Source organism: Myxocyprinus asiaticus, chromosome 29, assembly GCF_019703515.2.
Source record: "Myxocyprinus asiaticus isolate MX2 ecotype Aquarium Trade chromosome 29, UBuf_Myxa_2, whole genome shotgun sequence".
Classification (NCBI taxonomy): Eukaryota; Metazoa; Chordata; class Actinopteri; order Cypriniformes; family Catostomidae; genus Myxocyprinus; species Myxocyprinus asiaticus.
In genome coordinates, this window is record NC_059372.1 from 5,532,074 (window position 1) to 5,547,158 (window position 15,085).

The 15,085-nt window shown below is 40.1% G+C and overlaps 2 protein-coding genes across 3 annotated transcripts in view; both read left to right on the plus strand.

Annotated features, from left to right (window-relative positions):
* Nucleotides 1-15,085, plus strand: part of LOC127420192 (zinc finger protein 850-like) — a 296,445-nt gene that overhangs the window by 102,458 nt on the left and 178,902 nt on the right. The window lies entirely within an intron of this gene.
* LOC127420320 (zinc finger protein OZF-like) overlaps nucleotides 1-15,085 on the plus strand; it is a 49,389-nt gene that overhangs the window by 16,486 nt on the left and 17,818 nt on the right. Inside the window, exon 1 of one of the 2 annotated variants that reach the window (XM_051662525.1) lies at nucleotides 14,446-14,597. The exons of the other annotated variant lie outside the window; for it this stretch is intronic. The gene's annotated coding sequence lies outside the window, so the exon portion shown is untranslated. Of the gene's footprint in view, nucleotides 1-14,445; nucleotides 14,598-15,085 lie in introns of those variants that run through there. 2 annotated transcript variants of the gene reach the window in all.

Consider the following 15,085-nt stretch of genomic DNA (forward strand, 5'->3'; position numbering starts at 1 on the left):
TGTGGAAAGCCTTCCCAGAAGAGTTGAAGCTGTTATAGCTGCAAAGGGTGGGCCGACGTCATATTAAACCCTATGGATTAAGAATGGGATGTCACTTAAGTTCATATGCATCTTCATATATACAAATACAGATTACTTAGTAGAAAATGTATTCAGTAACTTAATCCTGTTACCTCAATATGAAAGTAATCAAATTACTTTTAGTTACTTTTTGATTACCTCAAGATCACATATGTGAATAAAGTCAAGAGAAAAGCAATATTTTCTCAAAGACTTTTAATCATGCCTTCTGAATGCAAACAAACCTTATTTGAATAATGTTATGAGTGATGTAGCTACTATTATTTACAGTATAAGAAAAAAACATGAAACACAGGGACACTGCCTCCTTAATAGGAAATGAGAATATCTTCAAATGTAGAACAACTCCACATTTTTAACCAAATCAGGTGATCTGTTACAGAAAATAGTTTATTTTCTCATCAAGCATATACAGATAGAACAGATGCACTGAATTATGTCTTGGTTAACATTAAACAAAATCTGACAGGATATACCTCAGAACACTGCAAAGTTGAATTCTGCCATGTATTGCAGTTAGTGTGTAGAGTAGACTAATTGGCACTGACCATTTATTAACCTCCAACTGCAATAGGTAGATCACATGCTATCCTCTTCCTTATTATTATTATTTATTTATAATTTATTAATTATTAATCAGTGTCTGTCCTCTGCTTGCTCACGATCAAGTCAAGTAATTTTTATTTGTATAGCGCCTTCCACAACACACATCGTTTCAAAGCAGCTTTACAGAAAATCATGCATTAACAGTAAATGAAACCGTAATATCTATACAGTCTTAGAGTCATCATTGTGTACGATCAAGGAGGCTCGAGGGGCGAAGCCTTGGCATGTGGAGCCGTGGGAGGCTCGAGGGGCAAAGCCGTGGAAGGCGGAGCCGTGGGAGGCTCGAGGGGCAAAGCCGTGGAAGGCGGAGCCGTAGGAGGCTCGAGAGGCGAAGCTGTGGAAGGCGGAGCTGTGGGAGGCTCGAGACTAAGAGTCCTGGATGACTGGGAAATGACCTCCGTGGTCGCGAACACGAGCAGAGACTCGGGAACGACCTCTGTGGTTGCGGGCATGGGCAGAGACTCGGGAACGACCTCTGTGGTCGTGGGCATGGACAGAGACTTGGGAACGACCTCTGTGGTTGTAAACACCGGCAGAGCCTCGGGAACGACCTCTGTGGTCGTGGGCACGGGCAGAGACTCGGAAATTACCTCTGTGGTCGTGGGCATGGGCAGAGTCTCGGGATGGCCTGTGTGGTCGTGGGCATGGACAGAGACTTGGGAACGACCTCTGTTGTCGTGAACAGTGGCAGAGACTCGGGAACGACCTCTGTGGTCGTGAACACTGGCAGAGACTCGGGAACGACTTCTGTGGTCATGGGCACAGGCAGAGACTTGGGAATGACCTCTGTGGTCGTGAACATGGACAGAGACTCCGGAACAACCTCTGTGGTCATGAACACTGGCAGAGAATCGGGAACGACCTCTGTGGTCGTGGGCATGGACAGAGACTCGGGAACGACCTCTGTGGTTGTAAACACTGGCAGAGACTCGGGAACGACCTCTGTGGTCATGGGCACGGGCAGAGACTTGGGAATCACCTCTGTGGTCGTGAACATGAGCAGAGACTCTGGAACAACCTCTGTGGTCGTGAACACTGGCAGAGAATCGGGAACGACCTCTGTGGTCGTGAGCGTGGGCAGAGACTTGGGAACGACCTCTGTGGTTGTGAACATGGGCAGAGACTCGGGAACACCCTCTGTGGTCATGGGCACGGGCAGAGACTCGGGAACGACCTCTGTGGTCGTGAACACGGGCAGAGACTCAGGAACGACCTCTGGTAGTGAACACGGGCAGAGACTCGGGAACGATCTCTGGTCGTGAACATGGGCAGAGACCCGGGAACGACCTCTGTGGTCATGAACATTGGCAGAGACTTGGAAATGACCTCCGTGGTCATGAACATGGGCAGAGACTTGGGAACAACCTAAGTGGTCATGAGTACGGGCAGAGACTTGGGAACGACCTCCGTGGTCGTGAGTACGGGCAGAGACTGTGGAACGACCTCCGTGGTCATGAGCATGGGCAGAGACTTGGGAGCAGAAGCCCTTCTTCTCCTCCTCCGATTCTGGGCAGACATATACGCTGGCTCTGGGACGGACAAGGCTGGCAACACTGGCTCTGGGATGGACGAGGCTTCAAGCTTGGTGGCCGTGGCAGGCGCGGGCGTTGGCTCGGTGGCCGTGGCAGGCATTGAGCAAGGAGCCATGGGCGGCTTGGCTATGACATGGCATGGAGCAGATTCAGGCGTGGCTGTGACATGGCGTGGAGCAGACTCAGGCGTGGCTGTGACATGGCATGGAGCAGACTCAGATGTGGCTGTGACATGGCGTGGAGCAGACTCAGACTTGGCTGTGACATGCCGTGGAGCAGACTCAGGCGTGGGAGGTTTGGAAGCCAGGTTCAGGGTAGGGAGAGGAGGATCCTCTGAACCGAGAGTTTCTAGTGTTAAACTCACGTATTCCTCCCAAGTGTAGTCTCCTGTCTCCAGCAAATCCCTCCACCTGTGAGCTAAGAGTCCGATCCGATACAGGGATTTCAGGTGGGAATCAGCAAATCCTGTGTATCTGGCAATGGTGCTAAAAAGATGTGAGTATTCCTTAATGGGTAAGTCCGTCCGGCTCAACTGGACAAAGTAAGCCGCTAGATCCATTTCAGTTTGGTCAGTTGTTCTGTAATGTTTAAAGAAGGTCACGAGAGCAGGATCTAGGAGCAGCTTAACTTGAATGTAAAAATAAAACAAAATAAAAAACAGGAATACAAAACAGGATAAATGCTGGAACAAGGCAAGACTGGGAACCAGGAAGCAAAAACAAAAGTAAACAAACAGGATAGAAACTGGAGCACGAACTGGAGAGAAACACAACTACTGACAAAGGTAAAACAGACATCAGGGCAATATATACACAGGGATAAATGAGGTAAATGAAACACAGGTGAGAACAATAGGGAACAGCTGGTAGTGATCAGGAACTATGGAATTATGGAATATGGAACATGTAGTGCAAGGGAGACTAGAGACAGATGACAGAGGCAAAACAACAGTGAATCATGACACAATGTAATGAAGATAAAATGAGGCTAATATGATCATATTTCTTGGTTCTAGTCAGCACTCTGGCTGCTGCATTTTGAACCAATTGAAGTTTATTTATTGAACTTGCTGAACATCCTCCTAGTAATGCATTACAATAATCTAGTCTTGAGGTCATGAACGCATGAATTAGTTTTGCGGCATCAGCAACAGAGAGCATGTGTCGTAATTTAGTAATATATCTTAGGTGGAAGATGCTGTTCTATAAACACTGGAAATGTGATCTTCAAAGGACAGATTGGTATCAAATATAACACCTAAGTTCTTTGCTGTTGAAGACGATGTAACAGCACATTCATCGAGAGTCAAATTATATTTTAGCGGCTTGTTTTCCAGAGGTATTTGGTACAATAATTAGTACCTCTCTTTTTTCGGAATTGAGTAGAAGGAAATTTCTGGCCATCCCATCACTGATACACAGAATTGTGAGATTTTGTCAGGTTTCGAAGAAATATAAAGTTGGGTATCATCGGCATAACAGTGGAAACTTATTCCATGATTCCTGATAATATCTCCCAAGGGAAAGCATATTTAAGGAGAAAAGCAGAGGCCCTAAAACTGATCCCTGTGGCACTCCATACTTTTTGTTTGATTTGACAATTCCTCGTTTACATAGACAAAGTGGTAGCGGTCTGCTAAATAGGACCTAAACCATGCAAATGCAAGTCCACAAATGCCAACATAATTCTCTAGCCTATTCAAGAGAATATTGTGATCTATCATGTTGAAGGCAGCACTAAGATCTCAAAGCACTAGAAGAGAAATGCAGCCGCGATAAGATGATAGGAGCAAGTCATTAGTAACTCTGATAAGTGCAGTCTCTGAACTGTGGTGGGGCCTAAATCCTGACTGTAATTGTTCATATATACTATTTCTCTGTAGAAATGAACATAATTGGTAGGACACTACTTTTTGTAGTATTTTTGACATAAATGGGAGATTTGAAATCGGTCTATAATTAGCCAATTCTCCAGGATCAAGTTGTGGCTTCTTAATAAATGGTTTGATAGCTGCCATTTTAAAGTTTATTGGGACATGTCCTAAGGATAGCGAGGAGTTCATAATATTAAGAAGTGGTTCTGAGATTACAGGGATTGCCTCTTTTAAGAGCTTAGTTGGTATTGGATCTAACATTCATTTAGTGGCTTTTGATGTTTCGATAATTTTGTTAGCTCTTTATGACCTATGACAGCGAAGGATTGAAGTTGCATGTGAGTTACGATCCACAGTCAAATATCACCAGCTAACGTTTATGGGTGACTCTATGTTTATGTTTAAGGAGACAGAATAATACATTTAAAGACAAAAAATAAATATTAAATATTAAAAAATATATATTGTTTTAAAGAATTGATAAAAATAGATTTAAACCTTTTTAGTGTGTCTTGATTTACTTATTCCTACTTTCTAGGAGTTTTCAAATGTTACATTTGCAAGTATTTCTCCCTCACCCATACTTTTGAACTTCTTAACAATACATTTATAACAAGTATCAAAATCAGATAAATTATCCATTCACTTTCCCCTAAGAACTTAAAAATATATTCAATTCATTTAGTATTCATGTGAACAATCTGGATTTTTTTCAACAAAGAAAAAAATAAATGCTGTCCCAATTACTGTTGTCATTACAACATTTCAGATAACAATTTTAGAGTTTCAACTGAAGTTAAGATGGAAATGAGAAGTCACACTAAGGTTTTGACAGTAGGCGTCCAGTGTACTGGAATACTGGCCGTTTGCCGGGGGTAGTGGTCGTTTCTCCGCTTCTATTCCTGCTCCCACGAAAACAATCGAAAGATGGTCTGATGGCAAAATTAGGGAACACTTATGACTAATTTTAGCTATCCTAGCTAAAATAATTTTCATATGGGTCTTACCTTTAAATGTTTCTTTATATTATGCATTGGGTCCTTGGACAAACACTCTATCTATCACAACTGGAAAGTATCAATTGCACTGTAGTGTTGTTTCCCTTTTCTCCATTGAAGTGACAAGAATGTTGGAATTTCCACAAAAATAATCATATTTCTCCAGTGGCCATTGCGATGAAACAGCCCTTAATGGTTTGACCTCGTTTGGAGAGCACAGTGTTGATGTGAGACAGGTGTTATTTGCGCATGTGACAGTAAGTGGCGCCAGATTCATGTGATTCACGAGAGAGAAACAGAAGAGATCTCCAGCCTGCATCTGATCATATCTGTGCCACTCTAAAGCAAGCAGCGGTCTTTATAATTTTATGTCAGGAGGATATTTTGTTTATTTTTTTATATATTGAAAATTTTAATCCTTCTAGTAATCCCAATTTGTACCACTTGTAACTGTAATCTGTTACATTGTTACGTAATAAGTTGAGTTTTTATGTAAATGTAATGGATTACATTTTTTGTATCCTGATTATGTAACGCAGTTACAAGTATTCCATTACTCCCCAAGCCTAGTTTTAGGTTAGAACAGGCCAAAACATCACTCCTTTTTCACTATAAATCTTGACATCAGCAGTCTCTTTGGTGATCATGATTTCTAGCTCGATTACATGTCCTAGCACTCTGCACATGCATCAAGCACTAGTAAGTGTAATGGCCTTTGCACTCCAAAGGTAAAATGATTATGAGAGGCGAATCTCAGACGAATGACCCATACACATAGAAAGCAACGCAAATGTTCGCTGTTAGCACATTCACCCCTTTACAATAGATTGCACAAATCCACAAGCAATTTTACCCCAGTACAGTAGGTGGCTCAGTGAACCTTTGAGCTGGTCTGCTCTCTGCCAATGATGGAAAACAACCAAAGACAAGCAAACGAGTTCTCTAGTGAGCAGATAAAAAAAAAAAAAAAAAAAAGAATTCTCTACCAGCTGCAGTAGTGATGACGAGTGTGTTGTTGATTTGCTCATTGAGAAAGAAAACTTTCAAGACACTTTCACAAACTATTTCTGTTCACCTGCTGTTCAAGTTGGTTAAAAAGAATCAAGTGTAAAAAATAATATTAATGATTTAAACATTATCAGTTGGAACAATACTGATTATATGCTACTGCCACACATACTGTATTGTGTTATGTACATTACATTATGTAGACAATCCACGTAAGATAAGAGAGTTTTTTTTAAAGAGGATGCAAGGCAGTGATGCAGCAATATCATTTATATGTTAAGAAAACCCATATGAGAAAAAATTTTTTGTGTTTATTTTGATGCAAATAAAATGCATGTCCTCACTGCTTGTTCAAGATTTCTTCCTCGAGTTACATCAGCATTTAATGTCGGCAGTAAAAACAGCTTTCTGTGTTTTAGCGCCGTTTTGTTAACCACAGTGGCTCCTGGCATGTTTCAAATAAAATATTTTATTGGTCAGGGCATTTCATCGCCAGGCGAAGAAATAAAAAAAATCGACAAACTCACCGTAAAAAAACAAAACCTTGCTTTGTCGACCCGTGAATGTTCGCTCCAGGTGAGAATGGCTTCATAGGAATACAGTCTTTCAATTCAAAGTGTTAATCACTGAGAGAATTTGCGGCAAAAATTTGCACTTGGTGTGCAAATGGCTTTATCGAGTTTAAAATCATGATCGTGCCTTGAGACTACATTGGCATATTGGAGCTTCAAAATTTTAATTCCCATTCACTAGCATTGTATGGACCTATAGAGCTGATATGTTTTTCTAAAGGTCGTTTTACAGAAGAATGTCCTACACATCTGGGATGGCATGAGGGTGAGGAAATGATGAGAGAATTTTAATTTTTGGGTGAACTATCCCTTTTATTCCATTTTATGCAGAGTAACAGATGTGCTCTGAGTTCGGTTGTAGGGAACACTGATGTACTCAACCCTTGTTGTTCCAAACATGTATGACTTTCTTTCTGTGACTGTGGTTTACATTCATTCTAAATGATTATAATCATGAAATGCAGTTATCAGCCAGAATTGATGGTATAAATATATACCTTATGCACAGCAAAAACACAAATAAATACTGGACGTTTGTTGTGTTCTGCTATTAAATTAGGGTTCAATTTGATTATTTAAATTTGACACTCTTGAACTGTTTTTTGTCAATTTACTGTGTTCATTGCAGATCTGATGGAAGTAAAAGAGGAAAGTCAAGAGCTGAATGAAGTGGAGGAGAAACTTCAGTATCAGAAACATCATGATTTAATAACTGGAGAAAATTCTTTGAGTGGCTTAACGACTAAAAATAATTTCTCACCAAAAAAGCCTCAAAGAAAAGCAGCCAATAAATGTTTAACCTGCTCTCTGTGTGGGAAGAGTTTCACATGTAAAAGTCAGCTTAGTAGACATATGAGAATTCACACAGGAGAGAGACCTTACACGTGCCATGAGTGTGGAAAAAGTTTTGCATATGTAAACTATTTCAAGGATCATCTCCGAATTCACTCTGGAGAAAAAACATTTGAATGTGATCAGTGTGGTAAAACGTTTGTTTTGAAATCAGGCCTAAAACTACATCTGAAAACTCACACAAATGAGAAGCCTTACAAGTGTTCTTTTTGTGGAAAGAGTTTTGCTCGCCTGTCCTATTTTAAAGAGCACCAGACAATTCATACTGGTGTGAGTGATTATATGTGCCTTGAATGTGGAAAGATCTTTATTAGAGCTGGCAACTTGAAAGAACACCAAAGAATTCATACTGGAGAAAAACCTTACAAGTGCTCACACTGTGGAAAGAGTTTCACTCACTCACATAATGTGAAAACACACGAGAGAATTCATACTGGAGAGAAACCTTACAAGTGCTCACACTGTGAAATGAGCTTCACATGGTCAAAGTCCCTAAAAACACATGAGAGAATTCATACTGGAGAAAAACCTTACAAGTGCTCACACTGTGGAAAAAGTTTCACTCACTCACATAATGTGAAAACACACGAGAGAATTCATACTGGAGAGAAACCTTACAAGTGCTCACACTGTGAATTGAGCTTCACTTGGTCAAAGTCCCTAAAAACACATGAGAGAACTCATCTTGGAGAGAAACCATACCACTGCTCTTGATGTGGGAAAAGTTTCAGAGCATCAAGTGTTCCCTATGAATTACTTTAGTCACTGAGCAAAAATCATCTTCAGGTCCAACAAGATCAAGTAAATAGTTGGAAATTCAGTAAAACCAAAGACCCTGATAGCACACATACATCACCCAGACGTCTATTCAGTGTGTGTGTGTTTACATCTGGAAGAAGTATTTTTTAGGTTGTTTGTTCATCTGCAATATTTCTATAAAGCAATGTTTCTGCAATAAAGATGTTTCCTCTCTGATGTCAATAAGACATTCAGCAGATGTCTTTAGGATGTTTATGGTTTAAAATATTTGTAAATCTTTTTAAGATGTTTAGCAGGTGTTTATTAAGTTGCAATGCTGTCCAGATAAAACGATCTAAAACGGACATCTCAGAGATGTGTGTGCTATCTCTGGATCGAATTTCTCCCAAAAGAGCAGCATCATTTAAGAGAATAACAAGACATTGAAGAAGAACCAGAATCAGAATGAGCTTTATTGCCAAGTGTTCTCACATACACAAGGAATTTTTGTGCACACAGAACATTACAGTGAGACAGAATATAAAACAAGGTAAGAGTATAAATAGACATACAAATAATAATGGGACATATAACAGAATGGCATATGTACATGTGCAAGTGGTAATGTATGTGCAAGGTAGGGGTATGTACAGTTATTGAATTAAAAATGTGAATTTGCATATCTACATGAGATATGTATTTACAGGTGCATCTCAGTAAATTAGAATGTTGTGGAAAAGTTCATTTATTTCAGTAATTCAACTAAAATTGTGAAACTCGTGTATTAAATAAATTCAATGCACACAGACTGAAGTAGTTTAAGTCTTTGGTTCTTTTAATTGTGATGATTTTGGCTCACATTTAACAAAAACCCACCAATTCACTATCTCAAAAAATTAGAATATGGTGACATGCCAATCAGCTAATCAACTCAAAACACCTGCAAAGGTTTCCTGAGCCTTCAAAATGGTCTCTCAGTTTGGTTCACTAGGCTACACAATCATGGGGAAGACTGCTGATCTGACAGTTGTCCAGAAGACAATCACTGACACTCTTCACAAGGAGGGTAAGCCACAAACATTCATTGCCAAAGAAGCTGGCTGTTCACAGAGTGCTGTATCCAAGCATGTTAACAGAAAGTTGAGTGGAAGGAAAAAGTGTGGAAGAAAAAGATGCACAACCAACCGAGAGAACCGCAGCCTTATGAGGATTAAGCAAAATCGATCCAAGAATTTGGGTGAACTTCACAAGGAATGGACTGAGGCTGGGGTCAAGGCATCAAGAGCCACCACACACACACGTGTCAAGGAATTTGGCTACAGTTGTCGTATTCCTCTTGTTAAGCCACTCCTGAACCACAGACAACGTTAGAGGCATCTTACCTGGGCTAAGGAGAAGAAGAACTGGACTGTTGCCCAGTGGTCCAAAGTCCTCTTTTCAGATGAGAGCAAGTTTTGTATTTCATTTGGAAACCAAGGTCCTAGAGTCTGGAGGAAGGGTGGAGAAGCTCATAGCCCAAGTTGCTTGAAGTCCAGTGTTAAGTTTCCACAGTCTGTGATGATTTGGGGTGCAGTGTCATCTGCTGGTGTTGGTCCATTGTGTTTTTTGAAAACCAAAGTCACTGCACCCGTTTACCAAGAAATTTTGGAGCACTTCATGCTTCCTTCTGCTGACCAGCTTTTTAAAGATGCTGATTTCATTTTCCAGCAGGATTTGACACCTGCCCACACTGCCAAAAGCACCAAAAGTTGGTTAAATGACCATGGTGTTGGTGTGCTTGACTGGCCAGCAAACTCACCAGACCTGAACCCCATAGAGAATCTATGGGGTATTGTCAAGAGGAAAATGAGAAACAAGAGACCAAAAAATGCAGATGAGCTGAAGGCCACTGTCAAAGAAACCTGGGCTTCCATACCACCTCAGCAGTGCCACAAACTGATTACCTCCATGCCACGCCAAATTGAGGCAGTAATTAAAGCAAAAGGAGCCCCTACCAAGTATTGAGTACATATACAGTAAATGAACATACTTTCCAGAAGGCCAACAATTCACTAAAAATGTTTTTTTTATTGGTCTTATGATGTATTCTAATTTTTTGAGATAGTGAATTGGTGGGTTTTTGTTAAATGTGAGCCAAAATCATCACAATTAAAAGAACCAAAGACTTAAACTACTTCAGTCTGTGTGCATTGAATTGATTTAATACATGAGTTTCACAATTTGAGTTGAATTACTGAAATAAATGAACTTTTCCACGACATTCTAATTTATTGAGATGCACCTGTACATTATTGCACTATGGGGGAGTCCTGAGGCAGTTTAATTGTTCATGAGGAAAATGGCCTGAGGGTAAAAACTGTTCTTGTGCCTGGATGTCCTGGCGCTCAGTGCTCTGTAGCACCGGCCAGAGGGCAACAGTTCAAAGAGGGAGTGGGCAGGGTATGTGGGGTCCATAATGATTCTACCTGGACATTTCCTCGCTCTGGAAATGTACAGGTCTTGGAGGGTGGGCAAGGAGGCACCAATAATCCTCTCAGCAGTCCTGACTTAACGATGTAGTTTCCTTCTGTCTGATTAGGTGGCTGAACCAAATTAGTTGTGTTAAAGCACACTCAACTTTAGGCATGGCCTCCTCATGGGCATGGACGAATGGTGTGTTATTAAAAGACATGTTTTGCAGCAGGATGGTCTTCTCAAAAACATTTGTAAGGTTTTACAACCTATACATAATGTCTCTCTTCACAAGTCCTCTCTGTTGAGAGTGCTTGCCATTTCATTGGCCAAATATATATACTTATGCTCCTCCCTTTACTGATGAGCTTCCCATCTTTTAGACAACTGCCTGCATTCAGGCCGTTGCAGTTTAACATAATTCACAAGCACTTACATTATAAATAAACTCCCTTCCTGACTGGGTTCATGAGGGAGCTAATTCATACTATATGACTATAGTTCATATATTCATTCTGAGTGCTGGCCAAACATGAGGGTCACTCACTGCGGCATACTCATGTCAGTCACCGTCCCATGAGACTGCGGTGTCATGTTTCTTTTCTGGGAGGTTATGTCATGTAGTGTGGCATGATGGGATTCTGTTCCCCATATGTGTTAATAAATGCAATGCCAAGTATAATTAATTAAATAATTTTTTTTATTTATCACATTATACATTTGCACATATACAGTGAAATTCTTCTTTTTTCACATATCCCAGCTGGGCTGGGGTCAGAGTGCAGGGTCAGCCATGATATGGTACCCCTGGAGCAGATAGGGTCAAGGGCCTTGCTCAAGGGCCCAACAGTGGCATCTTGGTGGTGCTGGGGCTTAAACCCCCAACCTTCTGATCAGTAACCCAGCACCTTAACCGCTGAGCTACCACAAGCCCAGGTGTACTCAGTCATTAGGGAACATCTCGGTTATGTACGTACAGTTCCCTGAGACAAAGGGAATCAGACATTGCGAACGCTAGCCGGACTACAGGACTACAGTTCTTGAGGCACGAGCAATGCGCTCCTTGTTCTCAGTCAGAAATTCTGAGGAAATGGTGTTTGTGCACCTGTTTTTATAGCAGACAGCTTCGCGCCAAAACAGGCGGGGTTTAAACACCATAGCCAATATTAGAATATTGCTGTTATTGTAGAGAGGTTTCAACTAGGTCGTGTAAGAAGGCATTCCCCATATGCGTTAATAAACACAATGTCTCGTTCTCTTCGTCTCAGGGAACTGAGGTTACGTACTTAACTGAGATGTTCTCTGTCCATTTAAATTTAAAATGCAGTTCTCGGTTCATCTCATTACTACCACCCCTGGAGTTGCAAGTCCAAATCCAGGGCGTGCTGAGTGACTCCAGCCAGGTCTCCTAAGCAACCAAATTGGCCCAGTTGCTTGGAAGGGTAGAGTCACATGGGGTAACCTCCTCGTGGTCGCGATTAGTGGTTCTCGCTCTCAATGGGGCGCGTGGTAAGTTGTGCATGGATCGCGGAGAGTAGCATGAGCATGAGTCTCCGCAGTGTCATGCACAATGAGCCACGTGATAAGATGCGCGGATTGATGGTCTCAGAAGCGGAGGCAACTGAGACTTGTCCTCCGCCACCCGGATTGAGTTGAGTAACCGCGCCACAAGGAGGACCTACTAAGTAGTGGGAATTGGGCATTCCAAATTGGGAGAAAAGGGGATAAAAATAAATAAATAAATAAAATTAGTTGTGATGCTCTGAATAACTTTTTTTTTTGTCTGATATCACTATTAAAGCCCATCCTTCATAATCTGAGGATGTGTCAAGTGTTTGATTTGCACTGACTAACATTAGCATGTGCATGTGCAGTTTATATATTCACATTATACAGCTTTCTCCATTTACAGTAACATTAATTAACATTGACGTTTGTGTACTTTCAGCTTGATTGTTTCTGATTTAATTAAGTTATGCATTTAGTTGATACAAGTGATGACTGTTGACGTCAAAGATTTAAGCTATTTTTAGGCTTAACATTTCCTTAATGATGGAGCAAAAATCCCTACTAATTTGTATAAAATGTATGCATCCTATAAAAAACCTTAGTACTAATGAAGTAATAAGAAAGCACTAGAAATGCTGTTGCAGTAATCTTATATTGATACAACAACAAAAACGATTTATGGAAGTGCAAATATATTACTACATACATGTTTCATGTCTCCATCAATATCTTTTAAAGCGGTTAGTAATTTTGGCAGTTTCCTTTTGCTTATGTTATTTGTACGAGAAATGTTGAGGAATGCCAAAAATGTGGGAGTATATCTCTAAAAAATAGATGAGGAAAATGGGGTGGCATGTAAAATGCATTTTAGAGTCAAGATAATAATAATAATACTAAAATTGTCTGCTATTTAATTTGTGTTTTTAACTAAATAAAACAGAAAGAGAAAAGCATGGCGAGGCTGGAGGAAATGGCAGAGAAGAGATTACAGGGAAGACTGCAATATTTGCTTTTAACATAATTTGTTATTGTTTTAAAATTATGCCATTTTAAGACAGAGTTCCTAGGTATTAAAATATAGAGTTTGTCAATGCATCAACTAAACAGTAACCATTTTTTATTTATAATGAAAAAAGCTAATTTTGTAACAATGCTTTCAATACATTCGACCATAAAATGTATAGTAACAGTCTGTATAATTTACATTAATGTTACACAATAGTATAAGAAAATAATCCAGAAAAATCAGCTCCCGAAGTCACCAGAACTGAAATAATAAAACCCAGTGGTGCCTTCAGCTGTACGGCCATATGCACTGTGCATACCATAAGCGCTACTACTGACCTGAGAAATATTTACTCTCAGAATATTTCCTCAATCATGAAGTGTGTCCCGTATTTCTGTTGGCTGTTTAAAAGAACTAGCAGTGACCAATTTGTGAATGAATAAATCTTTTGAGTCGGTTCTTTTCAGTGAATTGGCCAAACGGGCTTGCAAAATGGTCTGAATCGATTTATGATTCAGTACAAATCGTTCAGAGCGCTCTCTCACTGAATCATTTGGAGCGGTTTCACACACAGTAAAACAGTATATGGATATTTACGAACACGGAGAACAAACAGCACTGAATATAGTGGAAATTCACCTAAAATCAACTGAAACAAAAGCTGTCTTTTTGAGAGGTACCTTTGAGAAACTTCAGCCAGTGCTTTGTCATGTGAGCAAGGGGCTATTCAAACTGGACGTGTTTTTGCGTCCGCTCACACCGTTTTCAATCGTTTTCCATGTAAGCATTAGCTAGAAAGAATTCTTTTGACAACTGCGTCACGTTTCTCTGCGTTTTTAGCCTCTCACACAGGAGCGCTGCATTTTTAGACGCTGTCAAGTTAAAAAGAACTTCTACAACTGATAAAAATGCGTCTTGAGACACTTACGTTCCGCTCTTTTCATTGTGGTGCGTTTTGCTTATTTTGCGCGACAACGTGTCTGTTCTGAATGGTTACTGGAAGAAATGCTTTAGCCAATAGTTACATGAACGCTACTCATACTCGAGAAAATGCAAAAAATGCTTCTCTCAAAGTCACTAGAATTGAACGCTTTTGATGTTGTTTTTGCAACAACAACAATAATAATAAGAAGAAGAAGAAGAAGAAGAATTCCCAGGGGAGCATGCCCCCGGATCCCCGTACATATAAAGTTCAATTAAGCAGATTTCCCTCAGAATAAATCATGCAGGCGCCCATGACAAAAACCAGTTTTCTCAAACGCGTGCACACTCCAGTCCAGTAGGAGACAGAAAAGCGCCATTAAACACAAGAAGATGAAAGAAGAATTTGAGTGATCAGTCGGTACATGTTCAGTGTGTTAAACTTCATTTGTGAGTTTATATTTGTTTTAATGTGTTTGTATTTTTCTGTCTGTGGTGTTTTAATGATGGTAATCGAAGCTTATTATCGTCGTTTGTGGTGGTTTTGTGATGAACATGTTCAAATATTCAGATTTAGAAGAAACTAAATTCTCGTTCCCTCGTAATAAATTTACCATGTTTTTACTACAGTAACCCTATTTTAACCATGATATCCGTAGTGAAACCACAGTAATACAGGGAAACGAAAACTGGTTAAAAGTCATAATTTGTGATGACTATGGTTTTACCAAAATTGCCATAGTTTAACTGTGGTTACTAGAGTAGTTTTACTGTGGTATTTGTAGTAAAATCTAATAACCACACGATTATCCATGGCTAAACTATTGAAAACATGATTACTATAGTAAAATACAGTATACTGTATCCAAACCATAGTTTTCATGGCCCTCCTTATTCATGGTTCCTACAATATTACTATAGTAACCAGGTCATGGTAG